This window comes from Sorex fumeus, unplaced genomic scaffold, assembly GCF_029834395.1.
Source record: "Sorex fumeus unplaced genomic scaffold, SorFum_2.1 ptg000130l, whole genome shotgun sequence".
Classification (NCBI taxonomy): domain Eukaryota; kingdom Metazoa; phylum Chordata; class Mammalia; order Eulipotyphla; family Soricidae; genus Sorex; species Sorex fumeus.
This window is the reverse complement of record NW_026606187.1, coordinates 10,278,064-10,294,924: the sequence shown is the minus strand read 5'-3', so window position 1 is coordinate 10,294,924 and position 16,861 is coordinate 10,278,064.

Genomic DNA, 16,861 nt, shown 5'->3' with positions numbered 1-16,861 from the left:
TACAACAGAAATAATAAAAGGAAAATATGGCTATTGTATCTCACTTAACTCTCTGATTTTGCGATATGAGGGTGACAATGAACTATCTTCTTGGGAAAACATATATCCAAACGTATATTGTCACTCTGGATATTAGTATTGATTCCAGTGATTCTTGCTGTTGGTTCAACTTGCTTATGAATAAAAAGGAAAATCAAACTTATTGCTATGGAAATGGTTAAAAGAACAAAACTGCATAATAGATGATATATTTGCTTTCTCCAAAGAACAACGTTTTCTTATCCTATTTATTATTCTATTGTGAACAGACCACTTATCCTATGTACAGTTATTGAACATCATCCCCATATAGACTTGAGTGATTAGATCAAAAGAAAACAATCGTAGACATAAAATTAAATTTCATAGAGCTTACACAATAAAGGAGATTCTTTAAAAATATATATGTAGGAAAGTAGGGAAGAGCAAGTAAAGCAGATGCTAAATTACATATACACGCATATGTACATACATCACTTGATCACTTAACATCACTTTACTCATCGATTTGCTCTATCAGGCACCAGTTATGTTTCCATTCATTCCTGTCACATGTTAGTGTAGCCCAATAGTGTCTGCTTGCTCCAGGAACATGAAGAGCCTCAAACCGATCATTTGGGGTCTTGATGAAGAAGTCTGACCATATCGTAGGTGGGCAGCCACATGTTCTTTTGACATCACCTGGAATTCATTCGGTAATGCCTCTAGTCCAGCGATTGTCTTCAGATTGAATTAAGTGTCCAGTCCATCTGATTTTCAATGCCTTGGCAAATGAGATAGCATCCCTGATTCTCAATCATCAACGGAGGTCAGAACTCCAGATTTCTTCTCACTTGAGTGAAGCGTGATACACCAAGCATAGCTCTTTCAATTCCTCTTTGGGAGACATGGATAGCATTCTCATCTTGTTTTCGTAGGACCTAGGTGTCTGAGGCGTATGTTAATGCAGGAGAATGGTGGAGTCAAAGAGATGTGCGCAGAGCTGGAGGTTCTTCATCCTATTATCTATTTCTTTGACACTCTTGAAGGCGTTCCATGCCAGTATCTTCTTCCTGCAAAGCTCAGATGCCAGATTGTTCGTCATGTTGAGTTCTCGACCTTAATCACTTAATCACTTAACTTCCCGTTAGTCGTCGATTTGCTCGACCGGGCGCCAGTAACGTCTCCATTTGTCCCTGTCGCGTGCTAATTTAGCCCAATGGCATCTCTTCGCTCCGGGAACATGAAGGGCCTCAAACCGATCGTTCATGATCTTGACGAAGAAGTCTGACCATCTGGTAGGTGGGCGGCCATGCGGTCTTTTGACATCCTGTGGAATCCAGTCATTAACAGCTCTAGTCCAACGGTCGTCTTTAAATCTCATTACGTGACCAGCCCCGTGGGGATGGATGACGGGCACTGGTGGAGGGATGGGCACTTGATCGTTGTATAACTGAAACCCAAGCACAAAATTTGTAATCCTATAACTGTACCTCATGGTTTTTCACTAATAAAAAAAGAAAAAAAAAAACAACCCATCTGATTTTCGACACCTTGGAAAATGAGACAGCGTCCCTGATCCTTGATCGTCGACGGATGTCGGAACTCCAGATTCTTTCTCTCACTTGAGTGAAACGTGATATTCCAAGCATAGCTCTTTCTATTCTTCTTTGGGAGACCTGAATAGCGTTCTCATCTTGTTTGCATAGGGCCCAGGTCTCTGAGGCATATCTTAATGCAGGAAGAACAGTGGAATCAAAGACATGTGCCCGGAGCTGGAGGTTCTTCATCCTCTTAGCTATTTCTTCAACGTTCTTGAAGGCGTTCCAAGCCGCTCTCTTCCTCCTGCGCAGCTCGGGTGCCAGGTCATTTGTCATGTTGACCTCTCGACCTAGGTACACATAGCTGTTGCATTCGGAGATGGTCATTCCATTGAGAGCGAATGGGGCGTCAGGAACAAGGCTGTTTCTCAGAAACATTGTCTTTGTAAGATTCAGCTGTAGTCCTACCTTTCCACACTCACGGTCAAAGTCGGCCAGCATTTGTGCCGCTTGGCTGATGTTTGGTGTTATTAAAACAATGTCATCAGCAAAGTGGACGTGGTGTAGTTGTCGACCATCTATCTTCACTCCCATTCCTTCCCATTCCAGTCTTCGCATGATGTTCTCTAGGGTGGCACTGAAGAGTTTCGGTGAAATGATATCACCCTGCGGAACCCCTCTCTTGACATCAATGATCACTTCTTTGTAGAATGGTGAGATCCTGGTAGTGAATCTGGAATACAGCTCATGGAGAATCATGATGTATTGGGCTTGAATGCCCTGATTGGCTAGGGCTTCAATGACCGCTTCCGTCTCAACAGAATCAAAGGCCTTCTTTAAATCAATGAACGTTAAACAGAGCGGCATCTTGAACTCCCGAGAAACCTCAATGAGCTTGGTTATCGTGTGGATATGGTCGATGGTGCTGAATCCTTTGAGGAACCCGGCTTGCTCGCATGGATGTCCTTCATCTAGTGTTCTGCCAATCCTATTTAGGATGACTCGAGTGAACAACTTGTAGATGACAGACAATAGACAGATGGGGGGATAGTTGCCAATGTCATGGATGTCTCCCTTCTTGAACAGTAGTACGGTCCTGCTGGTTTTCCAATGGGATGGAACTTTGCATTCAGACAGGTAGCGAGTGAAGAGCCGAGCCAGTGTATTGATGAGTACTGATGGCAGGTTCTTCAGGTGTTCAGGTCTGACATTGTCTGGGCCGGGTGCTGTTTGTTTCTTTACCAAGGAAATGGCGTGGCGGATTTCGGAAGGGAGAACGTTGGGAACGACATATCCATCCTGTGGAATTTGGTATGTCGGCAAGTGGACATGGCTATTGAAGAGATTTGAGTAGAAGTCATGGATAATCTTCTCCATTGCCGTTCTGGAGGATGTGATGGATCCATCAGGATGTCGGAGGGCAGTCATCTTGGTCTTATAGTTGGCGAAGGACAGGCAGGCGTTACGAATACTTTTCCCGGCTTCTGCCGCATCTACCAGTACTTCTGCTCTTCTCTCTTTGAGGTCTTCCTTGATCGCATCTCTGCACTGCTTTGCGAGCTTGGACATTAGCTTGCGGTTGCCTGAGGCATGCGCCGAACCACGCTGGCGAATTAGCTCAAGAGTTTTCGAAGATAGGCGATTTTTTGTGGCTATCTCTCTCTTGGCGTTCCTCGCACATTCATGGAGGTGCTGAACCAGTCGATCGTATTCCTCGTCAATGTTGTCAACAATGGCATCTTCCCATGTTGCCGCAATAGTACCAAAGTGTTCCCAGTTGGTGGTCATTCTGGGAGTTCTCTTTTTGAACTTTGCAGCCCTTTCTCCACGCTCTCTGAAGTAGAATTTTGCACGAAGGAGACGGTGGTCCGATCCTGTTCAAAATTTTGGGACAACAGCAACATCAGTCAGGCAAAACTGTCGATTGAATATGATGTGGTCTATTTCTTTGTGGAATCGTACACCGGGAGACTCCCATGTCCATCGTTTAGATTCTGCCTTCTGGAACTGTGATTTACCATGAATGGTCTTGGTCGACATGATGAACTCAGACAGTCTCTCACCCTGTTTGTTCCATTCTAGGCCATGGGTCTCGATGTGAAGTTCTTCAGCTGATCTTCTCGGTCCTATCTTGGCATTAAAATCACCCACAATGATCTTGTAGAAAGTGTGGTCTTCTTTATAGGACTTCTCTAGCTCCATGTAGAACTTCTCGATTTCTCTTTCATCATAATGAGATGTTGGTGCGTAGACAACGAAGATAGAAAGTGCAGGCAGTGAGCCACATCTATTCAAATGTAAACGTCCAATTCGGGTTGTTAGGCAATCGAATGAATCAATGCTCTTGGCCAAGTTTGTGTTGACAAGGACACCGACGCCTCCAACGCCTCTTTTATGGCATGTTCCGAGGAACAATTCTTCTCCAGTGTCGAAAACGGCATTGTGAGATTCGTACCTTCTTGTCTCGGTCAGACCAATGATGTCGTACTTGATCATTCGCGCTTGTACCATCAGGTCCTCGTTGGATGCATCTGATGCTAGCGTACGTGCATTGAAAGTACAGACGATGATTTTTGTCTTCCTTCATTGTGGCAGCCTAGGTCGGCCTTGAGATTTTGTCGGCCTCTCCTTTCTCATTCTTCTCAGTGCACTACTTCCACTACCTAGCCGTCGCCACACTCCAGGACGCTTTCCGGACCCGCGCGGCTGCAATCAGCCGCGCGACACATCATAAGATACTAAATACCCATCTTCCGGAATTGTCGTACCATATTTGATAGGGTTCAAATATGGTAACACCTACAAGGGTGATTAGAGGTCGCCCCAAAAGCCTCTATCCCTCTCGGAGAGACTGGCAAGCTACCGAGAGTATTCCGCCCGCACGGAAGAACGTGGCAAGTTATCTGCTGTGTATTCGATATGCCAAAACCAGTAACTACAACTGGTCTCATTCACCTGACCCTGACGGCTTCACCGACATGGTAGCACTGAGAAGGATGAGAAAGGAGTTCTCGACCTAGGTACACATAACTGCTGCATTTGGAGATGTTCATTCCATTGAGTGTCAAAAGTGGCCTGGTGTGGGTGACACCTTCCGTCTCAATCAGACCAATGATGTCATAGTTGATCTTCTGTGTTTTTCAGATCAGATCCTTTATGGATGCTTCTCATGCCAGTGTATGTGCATTGAAAATACAGACAATCATTTTAGACTTTCTTCTTTTTGGTAGCCTAGTTCAGGCCTGAGATTTTATCAGCATCTCCTTGCTTGTCCTTCTTAACGCTGTCGTATTGGGGGTTCTTCCAGGGTCAGAGGAATGAGGACCATTATTGTTACTGTTTTTGGCATACCAAATACTTGATGGGTAGCTTGCCAGACACTGTTGTGTGTGTGGGATACTCTCGGTAGCTTGTCGGGCTCTCTGAAAGGGACGGAGGCTTTTAGGGAGGCTCACCCTTACAGGTGCTCCTATTCTACCACGCCCCCTGCTCCGCCAACTTATATCATGCCCTTTGCTGGTACAACAACATCAAGTCCTTGCCAAAGCGCTGGGCAAATATAACCCTGCTGATGTGGAAGACACCACAGGAAGTGAAGCTGGGTACAGTAAATATGATGATGACACTGATCTCTTTGGAAATGATTAGGAGGAGGAGAACAAAGAGGCAAAGAATGTGTTAAGAGAAGAACACCTTGCATAGTATATACATATATATACACATATTATGTATTCACATACACTCATATATGTATAAATGTAAATGCTATTGTTGAAAGGCATTTATAAGTATTTTGATTAATTTAAGACTTCAATGGACTGAAGAGATAATACAGCAGTTAAGACATTTTTCTTGCACACAATTAACCTGGGCTTGATCCCATTTGATCCCCCTAGTACTGCAATGAGTAATTCCTAAATGCAGAACAAGGAGTAAGTCGTAAGAACCACCAGATGTGGTCCAAAATATACAAAACAAACAAAAATAATTCAAAAGGATTTTCTGACAAAGAACAGCTTGATCTAAGACCATAAACATGAATGGAGCTTATGTCGGTGAAGAGGCAATGAGAATATGTCTATGCCAATGAAGCATCATTTGGGAAATACTTAGAAATAAAGAGGATTGTGGAGAATACTAAGATAATTAAGAAGGTTATTGAGGTATCACTTTACTCTCCCTGCATATACACCCCAGGTGTCCTCTAGAACCCTGGGCTGCCCACCACCCCTGAGCCTCTTCCTGTTAGTCCCCAACGCTGTGCCTGGCTTTCTCCATCCCTCGGGCTGTACCCCCTCACACACCCACCAGTTACCTGTAGGGTCGTGGCCTCTGCAGAAGTGGGTGTGGCCTCTGCAGAAATGGGCTTGGCCTGAATTTTAACCGCAGGTAAATTACTCATACCCAGCAATCTCGTGTAACATCTCAGTCTCCATACCACCACACTAAGATGAAGAAACAACGCAAATCCCGACCACAAGGAGATGACTATGAAAAGAGTCCAGAAGGTGTTACTCACCTAAGGGGCCTCTCTGATAAAGAATTCAGATATGAAGTAATGAATATGTTCTATGAACTCAAAGAAACAGTGACACAGTTATCCAATAAATTAAAGGAAGACATGAAAGAAACAATGGATCAGACAATTGAGAAATTACAGGAGAAAAGAGCAGAAATTGAAAAGCTACGCACAGAAGTGTCACGGATAAAGGATTCAGTAAAGGTAAAGGTAAAGGTAAAGGCCCTCCCGTTGATCGTCGATTTGCTCGAGCGGGCCCAGTAACGTCTCCATCGGAGACTTTGTTGTTACTGTGTCTGGCATATCGAATACTCTCGGTAGCTTGCCGGGCTCTCCGAGAGGGGCGGAGGAATCGAACTCGGGTCGGCCATGTTGGCCGCTTGTAAGGCGAACGCCCTACCGCTGTGCTATCTCAGTGTGTGCCTTCAACAGTAGAACACCCAAGAATAGTTTAGATAAGTACCAGGAGGTCTGCTCCAGGGTTTGGAAGCCGGCCTCACATGCTAGGGGAAAAGGCAGCTCAGATAGAGAAGAGAACACCAAGTAAAGGATGTTTGGAGGACTCGCTCTGGATGGTAGATGTGTGCTGAATGTAGACTATAGACCGAACACAGTAGCCACTCAACACATCTATTGCAAACTACAAGACACTGAAGGAAATAGTGAGCAAAAGGGAATGCCCTGCCACAGAGGCAAGGTGGGGTGGGGGAACAGGGTGTGAGGTTCGGAGGGATACTAGGATCATTGGTGGTGGAGCATGGGCACTGGTGTAGGGATGGGTACTTGATCATTGTATAACTGAAACCCAAGCACAAAAGTTTGTAAGTCTATTTTGTACCTCACGGTGTTTTGCTAATAAAAAAATAACAAAATTTAAAAAAAGGTTATTGAAGCGAGAGCTATGAGTAAGCAATAGAACGAGTATCAGGCACAGTAGATAAATACCAGAAAAGGAATCTTGAAGGTCATCTCAAGGACTTTTTCAAGTACCTAAGACATGAGGGAAGACAATCAAGAGTTTTAAACAGTCTGCTATCCAATTAGTTTTATAATTTGGAAGTTTACTCAAGTAGTATTGAGTTGATTAGCAAAGAACCCAAGTAGATGATAGTAAACCATCTACTTGGGTTCTTTGCTAATAAAACATTCCCCAGCATGTGAAGCCAGCTTCCAAATAAAGAGATTATCATCACAGTTGATTGGATTAATAGAGGAAAAGGGGAGAAAAGTATATGGAACTGAGATATCTAGAAAAAAAAGTGTTGGAATGAATTTTGATGATTACATGTATTGTTGCAACTGTAAGAGGCATGCAGATAATAACACCCTATCATGTACAATGAAGATTCTACCAGTTTCACTGGTCAAAATACACAGTAGCCAAAGTATTTAGGTCAATGAAATGGTTGACTACAGAGGATTTTACAGGGTCAACATTCTGTCGTTTTTTGACAGTTAATGCCTTGCTTGACATTTGTAAGGGTTAATTGGGTGAACAATATGATGGTTTGGAAATAGGTGTGGACATTTTTCCCTCTTAATTCTTGCAACAAGATTTCTCTTGCCATGGTAAATCCTAGAGTACTGATTCTCTACTTTTTTCCAACATTTCCCCTTTTCCAAACTTGTGTCCTTCCTATGGACCCCCTGTCCTATTAGTTGGTACCTTGTCTTGTGCTAAGGCTCCCCATTTATTTTATACAGTTTTTACAACTCGTCCCTATGGAATAACCTGGAGGCCCACAAGGGACCGTATGACCCCATTTTGAAATGTATCATAAAACCTATCGATCATTTTCTAGAATGTATTAAAAAATTAAGTTTCAGAACGTTTGAGAGACCTGAAAGCTAAATTAAATAAAATGACACAATGCAACTAAAAATAAAACCATCCATAACAGATACCCTTTACCACTAATACCTATCTCAATAATATTGTGCTTAAAAAAAATTCACGTGTGGCTGGAGCAATAATCAGCAGAACGGGTGCTTGTCCCTCATGTAACTAAGTTGGGGTGCCCTATCTGATCTTCCAAGCCCCAGAAGGAGTCGTTTTGAGCACAGAGTCAGGAATAAGCTATGAGCATTGCCAGGTGTGGCTCCAAAACAACAACAACAACAACAACAAAACCAACAGCAACAAAATTTCAAGAAACACACACAGGATTCTAGCGAAGTAACTTGCCAGCCTGAGAAGGGCAAGGATGAAGTTTGAGATCTTCTCTGGCCCAGGGAAGAGGAACATTTGAAAGAACAGAGTGTCCATGGCCATGCACAGTGGGTGCTTGAGGGTCTGAGTGTCCCTTCTTATTTTTGTGACAGAGCAGCCCGACATACTTCTTTAGAGACAGGTTATTGCGTGTCCACTCGAATAAATGAAAGTTCCCTATCTTTGCCAACAATTTGTCAGAAATGTCCAAATCTGGGCTGACCTGCATGACCTTATCACTGAAAAGTATAAAGGGTGTCCTTAAGCTTCCCACTGCTAAGCCTGTGGGTAACAATGATTCTTTCCTTTTCTATTTTACCATTGTCCAAATAACACCTATTGAACTCCAGTTCCCTGGTGAAACAGATTTCTTCAGAGAAAACTCAAGACACTCAGAAAGGGTGGTTCCAGTCCCTCAAGCCATCTCCAGGAAGAAGAGATCCTTGTTTCAAAATGTGAGAAATGAAATTAACAGAGCGCAGTTTTCCCCATTAACTTTAAGTAACTTCCTGCTGCATCTGCAGCCTCTTTTAAACAAATGGTCCTCACAGCAATTAACAAACCAGTCTCAAGAGCTGAAATGTTAGTCAAGATTTCAACCCTGGACTGTCAAGTTCAAGGAGTGGTTGGTATTCATTCTACCCTGTTGCCAGAAGGAATCTAGCTAGTCTTCTTCCCTAGAGATCAGTTACTTGCCTCCAGGAATTTGCTCCTTTAATCCTCTTTTAGACTTAGTAATAATGCATCTACATTTGCAAAGACTGTGTTTAGGTTTCTTAGAGAGCACTGGAGAAAATTATAAAAGAAGGCATCATCCAGTTAAATAACTAAGCAAAAGTTAAAGATTCTGTTCAAACAAAACAAGTGAGTTGGGTGTTGTGTCCCAATGCTATTCCAAGCAGAAGGTTTGCAATGAACTTGTAAACACAACAAAGATAGAATACACACAAGTCCTCTGCTAAATTATCCCCTATTAACATTGAAACATTGAGGCTGTGGAATATGCAGGAGATGCAAGGTTGAATCAAAGTGCACGCCTTAATTTGCACCACACCAACTGAAGAGTAAAATGGGATCTAACTTACTATATAATTTGCTTGTTCAACAAAGCTGAAAGATAACTCACTTTGTGCCACTTTGCTTACAAGTAAGCCAGTAACTGGCAGTGTTCTTTCAGTGAATGGCTTTGTTGTTGATGGCAGAGAAAGCTGTTTGAGTGGAAAATACACAAAATTAAGGGTCTGCTTCTGTAGTATTTGAAATGCACTCCTTTTGTCCTCATCAAGTTTATTTCTGCAGAGAGGCAATAACGCTCCTTTGTTTTTCTAACTCAATGAAGTCACTAAGTCCTGCTCTGTGGCACAAGGCTAGGGAAAAGACATTCGAGCCAAATTTAGAACCATTTGGAACTCACAAGTTGTGAATTTTGAACCAAACTTGAATCTCTTAAAGGCTCATCTGTTCCACCAACTATGCCAACTCCTCTAACAGCCTTGCAGCATAGCCTGTCCTCTGAGAGGCAGGGGTCCCCAAACCCCTCATTCTCCGGATTGTTAGATGGGTTCTCCATGATGCAAAATCTTAGATGCAATGAAATGAGGGCATCACAAAGCCTTGCATCTCCAACAGAGTAGATTTCCCAAAGGTGCAGTGAAGGGCCGCTTCTGTGTTTTGCCAACTTTTAAATGTCTTCTTCAAGTCACTCGAATCCATGTTCCCTTTTGAGTATTTGGGCCATGGAAAGACTGATGTCCATGAACATGTCCATATCTTGCAGAGGCTGGTAAAAATCTCAGTTAGGGTGTTTCCCATCTGCATTTCCCTGAGCATATTTGTTTCCTGCACTGGTTCCTGTGCCATCAGAGCATCTTTAATGATTTTAATGCTCACTCCTCCCTTCACTTGAGAGTTCCTCCTGAGTGCACACTATTGCTGCTTTCTGGGCAGAGCAGTCCAGTATGCCTAGAGGAACAAGACTGACTCAGCATTGACTTTATACTGGCTAACAGTGAAGTCAATTACTTGGTAATTATCCATCCCAGCATACTACATATTCTAAGACAGGAACTGCATTTCAACATTGGGGTCCAGAGAGACCTGATAAAGATAAGGCATGGATCTCAGAGGTGAGGATATCTTCAGGGAGTTACTGAAGTGCCAGCTGGGGAGAAGTTAGGAGGGTTTTCTCTGCCTAAGAAACAGTACAAAATGTCAAGGATGAGTGCTGGAGAGATAGTTCAGTAGGTAGGGTGCTTGCCTTCAGCACAGCTGGCCCAGATTCATTCAGCAACACCACATATGGTCCCCAGAGCCTCATCAGGAGACATCATTGAGTTTAGAGCCAGGAATATGTTCTAAGCTCAGATGGGTGTGGTCCAAAAAAAAATAAAAAATGTCAAAGAAGAGAAATCGAGCCTATACTTAGGTGACAACATCTGAGTCAAAGTTTCATCGGCTGGTGAGATATGTTACTGCTAAATAGGTATAGTTCCTGTGTTGGTCCTTGAATTATGTTTATACAATTAGAAATTAGCAAAGTAACTATTGTACTGTTTAAGTAGGCGGTCCAAGATCTGATAACCAGGTCTCACTCCATTGCCTTCGATGTGCAGTGTCACGTTTTCTGTTCAGTGGATGGATGACATCATTCGCCATGACCTGTGCTGTTCTGAGATATCCCATGTCCTTTTCTGTCCTCCTGGTGTAGAATCTGCTTCTCTATGGTCTTTGGCTGGGGCTACACAGCTGGACTCAAAAGCTTGTAGTTCTGTGATTCCCTTTACCTTTGGTTTTCCCATGTTCTCAGGCCATGTGTTTAAGAGGTGCTGCTTTTCTGCTATTTTTCTAGGCTCAGGTGAAGATATCAAAGAGAAATTTATGTATATTTGCAAGCACTTCCCTTTCACCACTTCCATTATCTCGCATACTAGCTACGCTTCATGATAGCAAGAGTTACAATGACCGATTTTCATTTTAACTGACAACTACCTGATGATCCTCTTCTTCTCCCATCACCTTCCATGTAGGGGTAAGTTTGTGGAAATAAAGTGGAAAAATGATGTTAAGAAGAGTGGATGTTGGGGTGGTTGGAGGCTGGAGGTAGAACAGTAAAGAGGGCACTAACCTTGTATGCAACTGACCCTGGTTCAGTCCCCAGTGCAAAGTATGGTCCCCTGACCACCAAGAATGATGCATGAGCACAGAGTCAAGAGTACCCCAAGTGTGGTCCCAAAATAAACAGAGAGTGGAAGAAAGTGGAAGTCAGAGAAAAATATGGCCTGTTCATGTATTGCTCTTGAGAGCATGATAATGAATTTGGACCATTACCTAAGGATAAGAGGCCATTTTATTTCATGATTCCTTTTCTTTTGTAAAGAAGAGTCCAAATGCCTTTGTTCAATATTTGGAGATCCTCCTAATTTTTTTCTAAACCAAATTTCTTGATGTTCCCCTGAGCAAATGTCTGTACTTAAATAACTAGATACTAAACACATAATAGCCCCATGATTACTAGTATCTCTTCTCTAGCCTCAACTCTGTAGTCTCCACTCATCAGGGGTGTATATTTATTCATTAAATAGGCAGAGTTAATCCTCCTGTGCATAAAATTAGGGGTTGAGAGCTTTTCTAGTCATTTAATAAACATTTAGAGTCATGCCAACAAAGTGAACATGTTCTTGTGAACTACATTACTTGGGAGATTGGTCATTTTGCAACCCAGATGGTAGTGTTTCCTAGACACCTATGCTATGTGGAATATCCCACAGAGGACACCATCATGTAAGGGGTCCATTGCTGATGTAAGAGTGTTCAAGTGATGAAAGACTGCATTGAATCTGTATGGGACACAAAGTGTAGACGTTCACTATTGACTCTGAAGTGAAAACTATGTTTAAGATGGATGGGATCAAAATTCTCAGTATAAATATGAACTAGTTGCAAGAAGACAATTGAGTGAGTGAGCAATTTAAACAGAACCCAATATATAAATAAATAATAAATAAATAAATAAATAAAATGTTATGGACAAATCACAAGAAGTTAGGATAATGCCTAGGAGAGAATCAAATTTATACCTAAGCAATCTGGGAAGACTTCCTATAGCAAAGATGATCTGAGCTATGGCCTGGCTGGAGTGATAGCACAGTGGTAGGGCGTTTGCCTTGCACGCAGCCAACATGGCCGACCCGAGTTTGATTCCTCCGCCCCTCTTGGAGAGCCTGGCAAACTACTGAGAGTATCTCGCCCACACCGCAGAGTCTGGCAAGCCACCCGTGATGTATTCGATGTGCCAAACACAGTAACAACAAAATCTCCAATGGAGACGTTACTGGGCCCGCTCGAGCAAATCAATGAACAACGGGAGGGCCTTTACTTACTTTTATGGCCTTAAGGATTAAAAGTCATTTATAAAGGAATAGTCAAAAGAAAGATTCTAATTTGAGGATCACAACACACATACACACACACACGCACACACACGCACACATGCACGTGTGCATGGGAACAGATAACAGGATAATTAGGTACCCAAACTACTATCACAGGTTGGGGAATAATGTGCAAAAAGTGGGGGTTGAGGGGTTGTAAAAAGAGACGGAAATGCAGCATGCTTGATGATGCGAGTAACAGTGAAGTCAGCCAAGACCATGCTGAGTACAGAATAGTCTTCAACTCACTACATTTATAGCAAAAGAGGTGGACAGAAAATTAGGGTCAAGCTTGTAGTTTTTCATTTACAGGTTATAAGGAATGCTCACTAAAGGCAGATGCTACAGTGGCGCACAAACTCTGTGGGTATCCTATCCCAGATCCTTTGCCCATCTGAGCTCCCTTGTAGCTGAAAGAAAAGCACTTTACCTGGGAAGGCTTACCACTTTTGAAGATTCATCTTTAAGGCTCTACACCCAGATTCTTTTGCTAAACCCAAGATGATCTTCTCAGTAACCCACGAGAGAAGTAGGAAACACAGAGGTAGCAAAATTCCCTTAAACCACAGAAAGTGAACATCAGTGCTCAATGATTCTCAATGCCAGTTGCCAGATTCCAGATTCTCAGATTTCTTTCCACAAGCCTGAGAGTTCATTACCCAGGACAGAAGTCTGCATATTCATGCACTCCTGTGACCTTCCCTTTTCTCTCTTTCCTTTCTCAATTTTGATTTCTGGAATCACTTTCCTAATATCTCAATGCATTCAAAACCTTGCTTGTGGGTCAAATTTTGAGCAAACCCACATAGCTTACCATCAGCCTCTCAGTTCTCGCTGCTCTGCTGAGTGCCACATTTATTTGTATAGCAAATAAATGTGAGAAACATTTATTTGTATGAGCTCTCTGTATGCATGCAGGTATGATATAAACCATATCTGTTATTGTTTATTATTCAAAATCCTGGTCAATTGAGTTTATTTTTCAGACTGCCAAAGGAGAGAAGCCATAGACAAATGTTCAGAGAGGAGCTGTCTGAGGAAATTATCACTCCACAATGGCAGTGAGGGTGATATGAGAGGGAGGGCAACAGATTGGAGAGACATTTGGGAGGACTTGGTTACTCCTTATCATGATGGCTTGAAGCCCTGCCTCCCCTTCCAGGAGAACGTGATTAACATGATGGGAATAATAATAACTTAGAGAGAACCATGCCAGTGGTCTAATGAACCTTCTCATGATGTGCCCAGGAAATCAATTTCCTTGGAATAAGTCATGCAAAGAGAAACATACAAAGAATGCTAGGCACTAAATGTGCAATTACAGTTTTCTGAGTTTAAAATTGTGTTTGGATATGTGATGCACCAGCTCTAAAATATAATTACTGAGAAACATAGTTTAATTTGTATCAGTCACAATTTACGGCTTGTCTATGTTTATAGAAATGATTATGGTTTGAAGCTTCTTGTGCCTTCCTTTATGCATAAAAAATGAATATCAAGCCTTCAGCAGCAGCCGTCTTCCCTGAGAATTGGCAGCAGCAGGTCCTTTAATCAGGAACAAGATCCTTCAGTGCCAACGTATGCAAATATGCCATCTCAAAACAACGGTTAGCTTTTCATAATGAGACTGTTGGAAAGGACCGTAGTGAGCCTCAGTAGACAGTGTCCACTGAATGGAATGTCCATGATCAATGGTTATGGAATATAGAAGGCATCACTTTCACCATATTAGAATACTATCAGATTCTGCCACTAGCTTAGTATTTTAACAATGTCAGTGTTTCAAATAGATCAAAGTAGTTTCCACTGCCAGTCTCTGCTCAAGAGATCTGATGAGAAGGAACTTAAATATCCATCATGTTGAAAACAGTGTTGAAAACTCACCAGCTCTGCCCTCATCTCATTGTATGACCTTTAGCACGTCACTGAATTACTCTGAGATTCAGAACAGATATTCTCACTAAATTTTCACTCATCAGTTTTCTAAAACTGGTAATTCTTTGAAAAGTCATTCAGTGTGGGTGAGAATGTTTATGTCTAAATACACACACACAGACACATATACACAAACAGACACATGCACACACACCTATTTTGGGTTCTGCAATATCAAATAAATAGCGATTTCCTTTACTACTACTACTACTACTACTACTAATAATAATAATAATAAGAAGAAGAAGAAGAAGAAGAAGAAGAAGGAGGAGGAGGAGGAGGAGGAGGAGGAGGAGGAGGAAGAAGAGGAGGAGGAGGAAATGGAGGAGGAGGAGGAAGAGGAGGAGGAGGAAGAGGAGGAAGAGGAGGAGGAGGAGGAGGAGGAAGAGGAGGAGGAGGAAAACAAAGCCATAGTGGGTTTGTATGCTCTTGCATTGCAAATACAAGTTAGAAGATCAAACCCTACATTGGCAGGATGCCTTGTAGGAAAGACTGGCTCTGGGAGACCTGCGCATCAGGATTTGGGCTGACCATCCCCTGATAGGAGCCTATTCAATTAAACATAGGCTGAGTATCCTGTTATTTGGAGGATAGTTAATTCTTTGATGGGAGCTGGTCACTCTCAGGGACTCCCGGGAGAGTGACTTCTCACACAATGACTCTCCCTGAAAATATGTGCTGCCTGCCAATCCACAAAACTGAAGTGATTGGAAAGAGACATAGAAAATGTAAATGCTCTTAGAAGGCTCCCCAACTCTGAACATAATTATTGGGAAGCATGTAGACAGCACATTACAGATATCATGCTCCCACCATACTCTCCCCATCACTACCCTGCCACACACAAACTGCTTCTCATTTTAGATAAACTTACCGCCAGTGGCTCTGCAATTCAATACCCGCAAATGGATTGGCAGGCAGCACATATTTTCAGGGAGAGTCATTGTGTGAGAAGTCACTCACCCGGGAGTCCCTGAGAGTGACCAGCTCCCTGGGGAGTCAGAAGGGGGTGGGGCTTGGGTGAGAGGACTAGCTATAGGTTTATCAGTCTGTTGATAGAGGATCACAGGATGTGGCATTGGAGCAGACTAGGATGGGAAAAGACTATTGAGTGGGCATCCCTGGGACAAGTTCCGTCCTAGCAATGGGGAGATGTCAAAGCAAAGGAGCCCAGAATGAAATCAGTCTGGTACGTCTGATAAATATCAAGACTCCTGCTTGGACCTGAGAAGGAAGTCAGAAAAGATGAGAGAGGCAAGCAGGAAAGTCAGACCACCAGGAAAGTTAGATGCTCTGAGGTTGGTTCTTAAGAAGTCTTGGCTTTTTTTCCGCTCCTGATATTGACATACTAGAGAGTTTTAATCAGTGACTCATGGGATCTGTCACAACAGTACTTTGGCAGTTCACTGTTTGGAGTATGTGTAGGGAAACAAGAATGAAGACAGTGAAGACAGTCAGGTGGCAATGTTGGCTTTACAGAGTGGGTGGATACATGGAAGGGAAGCTATGGATGCATAATTATATACAAATCTTTACTTCTGTGCTACATTCTATTGTTCTTAGGATCTACTCTGGGCTCTGTGCTCATGGATTGCTCCTGGAAAATCATGCGATGCCAGAGAACAAACCCCACTCCATCTTCCCCCAGATGCAAAGCATGCCCTCAGTCCCATTGACCCAGTTCTCATGATCTGGAGACATTTTTTGAAGATAGGGAAAAAAAGGCTTGCCGGATGGTGTGAACATAGGCTATAAAGGAATCTATATGATCCCGTGATCATGGCAGGAAAAAGGTAATCTAGGCATTGCCTTCTGCGTCGATTGTTCTTGTGGTCAAGATACAATAAATAGCTTTTTTTTTTAATCATTCGCAAATTTTCTGGGAATGTTGAGTAGAAAGAACATATGATGGTTGTAGAAGAGAGGTGGTAGACTTGCTCTGGCTGGAGCAATGCCACAGCCATGGGGACAGAGTGAGAATGTGTGTGCATCACCACGGATGCTAAAATGGATATGAAAAATGCCTTTGTAGGTTCTTAATTATATCAGCTCCTGTCACCATTCTATTCTTCATACTCTTTATTGATGATTCTTCCCTAGAACCTCCCAAACATCTTCCCCAGATTTCATAAAAATCTTTGCTCTAGCCTGGAGTGTCCTACTGCCTTTTACCTGTATTAGGTAATCTTTTGGAATAGTTTTAGACAAT